The sequence below is a fragment of the Salvelinus namaycush genome, chromosome 34, assembly GCF_016432855.1.
Source record: "Salvelinus namaycush isolate Seneca chromosome 34, SaNama_1.0, whole genome shotgun sequence".
Taxonomy (NCBI): Eukaryota; Metazoa; Chordata; class Actinopteri; order Salmoniformes; family Salmonidae; genus Salvelinus; species Salvelinus namaycush.
In genome coordinates this window covers 612,075-621,743 of record NC_052340.1, presented here as the reverse complement: position 1 = coordinate 621,743, position 9,669 = coordinate 612,075, and the positions used below count along the sequence as shown (strand labels likewise).

General features: G+C 40.7%; 1 protein-coding gene across 2 annotated transcripts in view; it reads left to right on the top strand.

The window, feature by feature from the left end:
- The first annotated feature begins 1,867 nt into the window (after positions 1-1,867).
- The window catches only part of LOC120028763 (transcription factor Dp-2-like), a 50,207-nt gene continuing 42,405 nt past the window's right edge, over positions 1,868-9,669 (top strand). For both annotated transcript variants that reach the window (XM_038973999.1, XM_038973998.1), the window contains exon 1: positions 1,868-1,947. The gene's annotated coding sequence lies outside the window, so the exon portion shown is untranslated. The remainder of the gene's footprint in view (positions 1,948-9,669) is intronic.

Genomic DNA, 9,669 nt, shown 5'->3' with positions numbered 1-9,669 from the left:
AGCTCTTACAAAATTTGATGATTACATTTCTCTAAAACAGGTTATAAACTACATGTGCACCACCAAGTCAGAACATTGGGCGAAATTAATAAGGGAAAATAGACCAAATTATTAGCGTGAGGCACATGGGCTACTAATATCTTTCTACACAACATACACTTAGTATACATTTCTTAGCTACAGTATACATATCTACCTGGCATAGTAAATTTTTTATGCAGCAGCATACAAGAAATGTTTGGAATCACCTTGTTGTGTTGTGCTCACTTGAACAGGAAGGTGGCACGGCGGTCTTTCATGGGAAAATTTTGCCATCAAAGTCTGGCATTCTCTGGATTTATGGTGCTTTCAAGACAACTGGGAACTCTGAAAAAAACAAGTTCGAGTCATGATGACGTCATTGATCTTCAGGTCATAGCTCTAGAAAGAGGCCCGTGTTCCCGAGTTTGATGATCGATCAAAACGTATTTCCCAGTCAGAGCTCATTTTTTTACAGAATTCCCAGTTGTCTTGAACTCACTGAAGTCAAGTTTTCACAGTTCAGAGTTAACAGTTGTTTTGAGTGCGGCACAAATCATGCTTCATTGACAGCATGGCCAATGTTGAATGTTTATCATTTTAAACTTGGAAAAGAGACAAATCCCAGATTTGCGACCACACAGCCACTCCACTGAATAGCAGGCTAGTGATTGCTTTGCAATGCTTGCAGTTAGCCACTGTCACTGATTCCTTTCAAACCACTCATTGTTGAATTTGCGATTTCAACACGTTGTGTAATGTTTATGTCCAATGGCCAATCAGCACCGATATGTTTTATCTATAATATCTCTTCATTATTTCTCTACATATGACAAGGATTAAAAAGGATTTGCAGCCGGCTGCGACCGGGAGACCCATGGGGCGGTGCACAATTGGCCCAGCTTCATCCGGGTTAGGGGGGGTTTCGTCGACAGGGATGTCCTTCTCCCATCGTGCATTAGTGACTCTTGTGGCGGGTCGGGTGCAGTGCACGCTGACATCGTCGCCAGGTGTGGTGTTTCCTCCGACACATTGGTGCAGCTGGCTTCCTGGTTAAGTGGGCATTGTGTCAAGAAGCAGTCCGGCTTGGTTGGGTTGTGTTTCGGAGGACGCACGGCTGTCGACCTTCGCCTCTCCCGAGTCCGTCCGGGAGTTGCAGCGATGAGACAAGAGTGGAACTACCAATTGGATACCACAAAATTGGGGAGAAAAAGGGGTAAAAAAAATTCAACAATCACAAATGGCACCCAGTTGTCAATGTTTTTAGTGGAGCTGTGGGTCTCCTTGCTCCCCACGCTCTACACCTTATTATGACGTTTTATTGAAAACTATTGACTCAGGGTGTGAATACTTATGTAAATGAGATATTTCTGTATTTCATTTTCAATAAATGTGCACCATTTGCACTAAATGTGCACCAGTCATGGGGTATTGTGTGTAGATGGGTAAGAAAAAAAATCTAATCCATTTTGAATTCAGGCTGTAACACAACAAAATTTTTAAAAAGTCAAAGGGTATGAATACTTTGAGGGCAGTCAGTGCACTGTATGTACATCATTGCTGGAGTGTGCATGGTTACTGGCTAATGAATTCGATGAGCTGTGCTAGACTTTAAGTAGCGCATAATAAGAAAATATATATGATTCCTCCCAAATACAGTTTTCATTGTAGACTAGTTTTTTTAGTGGCTTGCGTTTGCTGTTTACATCGGTCCGGGGACATCCAATCTGATTCCATCTGGTGTCTCGCATCACAAGCGGGTGTAACCAATCAGAGACGACAGCTGGCAGCCGCCGCCAAGCTTGTGTACTGCGAAAAGGGGTCCGACTTGTTCTGTCGCTTCCATTGACAGAAAGTAGAGCGGTTTTCGTCCGGCCCTGGTTATCTTTAAAGAAAAAACTTTTTGTTCTCCGGCAGTACATGTAAAAGGTAAATACATATTTTGCTTTACACATTTCCCTAACGAAATGAGCTACTATAGATAAGACTTCGTGTACTTTCTATCTAGTTAGCCAGCTAATGTAATGGTAAAGTTAGCCAGTCAGCAGCTAGCCAGTAAGCTAACGTTAGGTAGCCTAGCTATTAGCCTAACGTTACTTTCTAGCCAACACTTGTTTTTTTTAGCCAGTGTTTACGATAATTATACTGTAATTTATGATAAATGTATGAAGATACAACACTACGTAATATCTTAGCTCAATAGCCATGTACAATTTGCGTTGCGAATAAATAAATTAGACATAATTGCCTTCGAGGCAGAACAACGTTTAGCATTAACTCAATCTGCTATTTTGTATATAAATGATACTTTTGGTCATGTAGTGTATGTAACGTTATGTGGACACCTGCTCGTTTGCTGCTATACCGATACCCCCGCTATTGTTAATTTACTGCTGCTCTTTAATTATGTGTTACTTTTATTTCTTATTTTTTACTTATCTTTTTTTAATTTAACACATTTTTCTTAACTGCATTGTTGGTTAAGGGCTTGTGAGTAAGCATTTCACTGTAAGGTCTATTACACCTGTTGTATTCGGTGCATGTGACAAATATAATTTTATTTGATTTTGATAATAGCCGCCACTCTTTTGGGAAGGCTTTTCACTAGATGTTGGAACATTGCTGCAGGGACTTACTGAGGTCGGACGATTAGGCATTCCAATTCATCCCAAAGGTGTTTGATGGGGTTGAGGTCAGGGCTCTGTGCAGGCCAGTCAAGTTCTTCCACATCGATCTCGACAAACCATTTCTGTATGGATCTCGCTTTGTCCATGGGGGCATTGTCATGCTTAAAAGTGAAAGGGCCTTCCCCAAACTGTAGCCACAAACTTGGAATCACAGAATCATCTGGAATGTCATTGTATACTCTACCTTTAAGATTTCCCTTCACTGGAACTAAGGGGCCTAGCCTGAACCATGAAAAACAGCCCCGGACCATTATTCCTCCTCTACCAAACATTACAGTTGGCACTATGCATCCGGGCAGGTAGTTTTATCCTGGCATCCGCCAAACCCAGATTCTTCCATCAGACTGCCAGATGGTGAAGCGTGATTCATCACTGCTCCAGAGTCCAATAGCGACGAGCTTTGCAAAGCGCAAATCGGCAATCATTGCTACTATAGCTAACGTTCTTCAAATCATAAAGACCTAACTAGCTAACTGACATGTGTGCGCTCATTAAACTAGCTAGTAATGGATGCAGGGTGCACTGGGCCAAACTAGACTAGCTAGCAGAGTTAGCATACTAGCTGACACTTGGCATTGCGCATGGTGATCTTTGGCATGCGTGCAGCTGCTCGGCCATGGAAATCCATTTCATGAATCTCGAGTCCCATTCTGTGAGTTTGTGTGGCCTACCACTTTGCGGCTGAGCCGTTGTTGCTCCTAGACATTTCCACTTTACAATAACAGCACTTGACACGGGCAGCTCTAGCAGGGCAGAAATTTGACGAACTGACTTGTTGGAAGGGTGGCATCCTATGATGGTGCCACGTTGAAAGTCACTGAGCTCTTCAGTAAGGCCATTCTACTGCCAATGTTTGTCTATGGTCGATTGCATGTCTGTGTGCTCGATTTTATACACCTGTCAGCAACTGATGTGGCTGAAATAGCCGAATCCAGTAATTTGAAGGGGTGTCCACACTAGAGGTTGACCGATACCGATTATTGGAGGACCAAAAAAAGCCGATACCGATTAACCGGCCAATTTTATATAATTTAAAAAAACATCTGTGTGTGTGTGTGTGTGTGTGTGTGTAATAATTACAACAATACTGAATTAACTTATTATACATAAAATCTATTTAGTCTCAAATCAATCATTAAACATGTTACATTTAGTTTAAGTAATGCAAAAACAGTTGGAGAAAAAAGTAAAAGTGCAATATGTGCCATGTAAAAAAACTAAACAAAAAAAAAACTAACATTTAAGTTTCTTGCTCAGAACATGAGAACATATGAAATCTGGTGGTTCAAAATTCCCAGTTCTTCAATATTCCCAGTTACGAAGTTTTAGGTTGTAGTTATTATTGGAATCATGACGCGTCGACTATTTCTCTCTCTACCATTTGCATTTCATATATTTTTGACTATTGGATGTTCTTATAGGCACTTTAGTATTGCTAGGCTAATCTCGGGAGTTGATAGGCTTGAAGTCATAAACAGCTCTGTGCTTCAAGCATTGCTAAGAGCTGCTGGCAAAATGCAGTGCTGTTTGAATGCTTACGAGTGCTGTTTGAATGCTTACGAGTGCTGTTTGAATGCTTACGAGTGCTGTTTGAATGCTTACGAGTGCTGTTTGAATGCTTACGAGCTTGCTGCTGCCTTCCACCACGCAGTCAGACTGCTCTATCAAATATTAAATCATAGAATTAATAATATAATAAACACAGAAATACGAGCCTTTGGTCATTTAATATGGTCAAATCCGGAAACTATAATTTTGAAAACAAAACATTTATTCTTTCAGTGAAATACAGAACCGTTCCATATTTTGTTGAACGGGTGGCAACCCTAAGTCTAAATATTACTGTTACATTGCACAACCTTAAATATTATGTCATAATTATGTAAAATTCTAGCAAATTACTTACGGACTTTGTTAGGAGGAAATGGTCTTCACACAGTTCGCAAAGAGCCAGGCGGCCCAAACTGCTGCATATACCCTGACTGCTTGCACACAACTCAAGAGAAGTGACACAATTTCCCTAATTATAAGAAATTCACGTTAGCAGGCAATGTTAACTAAATATGCAGGTTTAAAAAAATATACTTGTGAATAGATTTTAAAGAAAGGCATTGATTGTGGCTTCTTGCTGCCCTCGCATAACAGGTAGCCAGCCTGCCACGCAGGATCCTCGTGGAGTGCAATGTAAGGCAGGTGGTTTACGCTGTTTATGACTTCAAGCCTGTCAACTCCCGAGATTAGGCTGGTGTAACCGATGTGAAATGGCTAGCTAGTTAGCGGGGTGCGCGCTAATAGCGTTTCAAACGTCACTCGCTCTGAGACTTGGAGTAGTTGTTCCCCTTTTTCTGCATGGGTAACGCTGCTTCGAGGGTGGCTGTTGTCGATGTGTCCCTGGTTCGAGCCCAGGTAGGAGCGAGGAGAGGGACGGAAGCTATACTGTTACACTGGCAATACTAAAGTGCCTATAAGAACATCCAATAGTCAAAGGTATATGAAATACAAATGGTATAGAGAGAAATAGTCCTATAATAACTACAACCTAAAACTTCTTACCTGGGAATATTGAAGACTCATGTTAAAAGGAACCACCAGCTTTCATATGTTCTCATGTTCTGAGCAAGGAACTTAAACGTTAGCTTTTTTACATGGCACATATTGCACTTTTACTTTCTTCTCCAACACTTTGTTTTTTAATTATTTAAACCAAATTGAACATGTTTCATTATTTATTTGAGCCTAACTTGATTTTATTGATGTATTATATTAAGTTAAAATAAGTGTTCATTCAGTATTGTTGTAATTGTCATTATTACAAAGAAAGAAAAAAAAATCCGATTAATCGTTGTCGGCTTTTTTGGTCCTCCAATAATCGGTAATCGGCGTTGAAAAATCATAAATCGGTCGACCTCTAACACAAACCAATCAATCGTGTTCATTTGGTAGCCATGAAGAAGTTGACGTACATTCACGTGAAGTCAAAATAACCCTTCACTAACAACAGTTGTTCAATTACGTCAGAGGGGCTAGTTGGACAGCAAAGTTGTGGTTTTGTTAGCCTGGGCCTACTCTACTGAGATTGAAGTGACAAGCTTTCAGATTTCATTGTGACATCTGTTCCTGCACAAGCAGCCTGGACATTTCATCTTGTAGCTGAGGGGAGGGGGATGGGCATCTATCACCTGTAAGGTCGTAGCATGTGGGACCGTTATCGCCGTTGATATTCAGGTCTTTGGGTAGTGCTGTTTGTCATAGTTTACTACTGTGCTATATGAATTTCTGAGTGTGTTTATGCTTCTTTGTCACCAGACTTGTTCTCACGTTACAGACTGAAGCTTAGTGCTCATTTGACTGTTTAGCTTGCTTTGTTATTAAAATTAATATTAGGCATTTATTCGGTTATGGTTCCTTCCATGTGACTGGACTTAAAACTGAGGGCGCACCCACCCGCAATTGCTAATGACCCATCTGCAGCCGCTGTGAAAAAGTGAAAATCTGAGGCCCGCACCTGACCCTAACCCGCAATCAGCCAGAGATGCCGTAATAATTTTTTTGACAGGGGATGCAGGATTTGCCTGATTGCCTGATTTAGATATGTTTCTGCTTATAATTTGGGACATTTTGTTAAGATATTTGTTTACATTTTTTTTTTTTTTTAAATAAGCTAATATCACATTTACGTAAGTATTCAGACCCTTTACCTTTGCGATTACATCCTCAGGTCTTTTTGGGTATGACGTTACAAGCTTGGCACTTGTATTTGGAGAGTTACTCTCTGCAGATCCTCTCAAGCTCTGTCAGGTTGGATAGGGAGCGTCGCTGCACAGCTATTGTCAGGTCTCTCCAGAGATGCTCGATCGGGTTCAAGTCCGGGCTCTGGCAGGGCCACTCAAGGATATCCAGAGACTTGTCCCGAAACCACTCATGCATTGTCTTGGCTGTGTGCTTAGGGCCATTGTCCTGTTGGAAGGTGAACCTTCACCCCAGTCTGAGAACCTGCTTCAGAACACTCAGGACTTCATCAATGATCTCTCTGTACTTTGCTCTATTCATCTTTCCCTTGATCCTGACTAATCTCCCAGTTTCTTCCAAATGTGACACTTAACATTCAGGCCAAAGAGTTCAATCTTGGTTTCATCAGACCAGAAAATCTTGTTTCTTATGGTCTGAGAGTCCTGTAGGTGCCTTTTGGCAAACTCCAAACGGGCTGTCGTGCATTTTTACTGAGGAATGGCTTCCGTCTGGCCACTCTACCATAACAGCCTGATTGGTGGAGTACTGCAGAGATGGTTGTACTTCTGGAAAGTTCTCCCATCTCCACAGAGAAGTTCTAGAGCTCGCTTTAGATTGATATGGGAACAAACATATTTCCTCAATTTTAGACCAAGGCTGTAATGTAACTATGTTGAAAAGGTAAAGGGGCCTGAATACTTTCCTAAGGCACTGTATATATTGCAAGAGTTATCTTCAGTGTGTCATTTTATTTCTGCATTTCAAAAATTACATGTGTTCCATGTATGAAATACAGCCCGCCAGAAGTTTCACACATTGCTCACTCCATGAAAATATTAACAAACAATACTTTTGAGAAAATGGTCGTTCAATCTGAAAATGCATTGCATATCATTCAAACGCTAGTTGCAGTATTCAAAACACCAGACTCTCATTGGTGTATATTAGATATATTACAGTTAAGATGGGAAGTTTGCAAACTTTTTTTACACATGCAAATTGGGGCCGATAGGCAGTTAACATTAAAATATATGTTTAATAGAGATCCAGACTCTGAATATAAGTTTTATTTGATGTGAAAAAGAATGTCATTGTATATAAACCAACATAAAATATGTGGTTTGCATCACTTAACACCCAATGTTAAATACTGTATATCTGCCACTTTTTTCAAGTGGTAGAGAAAAACGGTATAAAAATAACGTTTTTCTATACTGCGGCTTCTCTGGACATCTGAGAATTTTGCATCCATTTAATTTCGGAAATGCACCTTTTTGAAATCGTACGAGACCGTTTCGTAAGAGCAGAACTGCTGTGTTGACAAGCTGCGGAGGCGTGCCACTTACTGATGATTTCCGGTTTGGTATTTACAAAGATGGGCCACCAGATGGTATCAAGTGTTTTTAGTTTTTTTAATGATCTCATCTAGAAGAGGGGTGTTATTTTATATTTTGATCATGTACAGACGACACATTACCAGGTGTTTAAAGACACTGTTACACTTTAGTGCCCGATGTTGCATACATGTAACGTTTCCATCTCATCAGAGGGAGAGGTGGGAGAGAGAGATGGAGAGTTGCAGGATACAGAGAACGTGAGAGAGACCTCCAGCCACTTTGGAGCTTCTCTGGTTCCTCTATAGGTTCTGTCCATGTTGGACAAAAGCCCATTATGTGGAGTGCCGTCTGGGGCCCACGGGGGAGCTATTGTTTGGCAGGGATGTGGGCGGCACCTCCTTTCTATCTGCCATTGATCCTTTGAATGGAACCTCCCTCTGCCTCTCCGGCCCTTCTAGGCTCACCAGCTGTTCGCTTCTTTGAGCCTCCCGGGGTCCTCAACAAGCTTTGAGCACAAAGGCTGAAGCACTCCCGTTCCTGTACCATACTGGGGTATACGGTATTACTGGCATTTCCAAATGTAAAAAAACAAAAGGCTAACAAAGTACTAGGGAATTGCCTTAGTGGATGCTAGCTGAATGCTAAGAAGCACAGGCGAACAAACTAATTGCAAGGACAGACAGCCCAGCTCAAAGTTGTACAACTCAATGTTTGCTGCATGCACAAATCAAATTTTAGATAACAGGGATCTTGACACAGGGGGGAATTGATTCTCTGCTGTAACCAAGAAGCTTGATCTTGCATAGCTAGCAAGTTAGCAAACCAAATGCATAGCTGGAGCCATGTGATGGGAAGAATTTATTTGGCACATCTTACATTTGTTTTTTTACTTATAAGATATTTAGCTGGCAAACAGTAGTGAATTTCAAGTCTAAGTTGATCACCTCTTGCACTGCACAACAGCGTATCGTCACGTCATGAAAGCTACGTTTACTCTGAGCTCTTTGAAAAAAGACTAGGCCTTATACTGGGGTATTTGGAAATGGCCACGGGATGGTTTTTCAATACCGTCAGTATTGCTGAAACTAGGTTAGATGCAACACATCTGAATCCAACTGACCCAAATCCTCCAACGTTGTCAAACTCCACAGAAGCAAATGTTAATGCACAGAAGGGTGTGAAACTACTGCTGTGTGTGTGTTTAACTATACTTGTGTGGAGCAGAAGTCCACACACTTTTGGGACATTCAGGGGAATGATGGATGAGGTCGACCGATTTATGATTTTTCAACGCCGATACCGATTTATTGGACGACCAAAAAAAGCCGATGCCGATTTTTATATATATATTTGTAATAATGACAATTATCACAATACTGAATGAACACTTTTATTTTAACTTAATACATCAACAAATCTATTTAGTCTCAAATAATGAAATATATTCAATTTGGTTTAAATAATGCAAAAACAAAGTGTTGGAGAAGAAAGTAAAAGTGCAATATTTGCCATGTAAAAAAGCTAACGTTTAAGTTCCTTGCTCAGAACATGAGAACATATGAAAGCTGGTGGTTCCTTTTAACATGAGTCTTCAATATTCCCAGGTAAGAAGTTTTAGGTTGTAGTTACAGGAATTATAGGACTATTTCTCTCTCTACCATTTGTATTTCATATACCTTTGACTATTGGATGTTCTTATAGGCACTATAGTATTGCCAGCCTAGTCTCGGGAGTTGATAGGCTTGAAGTCATAGACAGCGCAATACTTGAAGCACAACTAAGAGCTGCTGGCAAATGCAGGAAAGGGCTGTTTGAATGAATGCTTACGAGCCTGCTGCTGCCTACCACCGCTCAGTCACTGCTCTATCAAATCATAGACTTAATTATAATATATCACA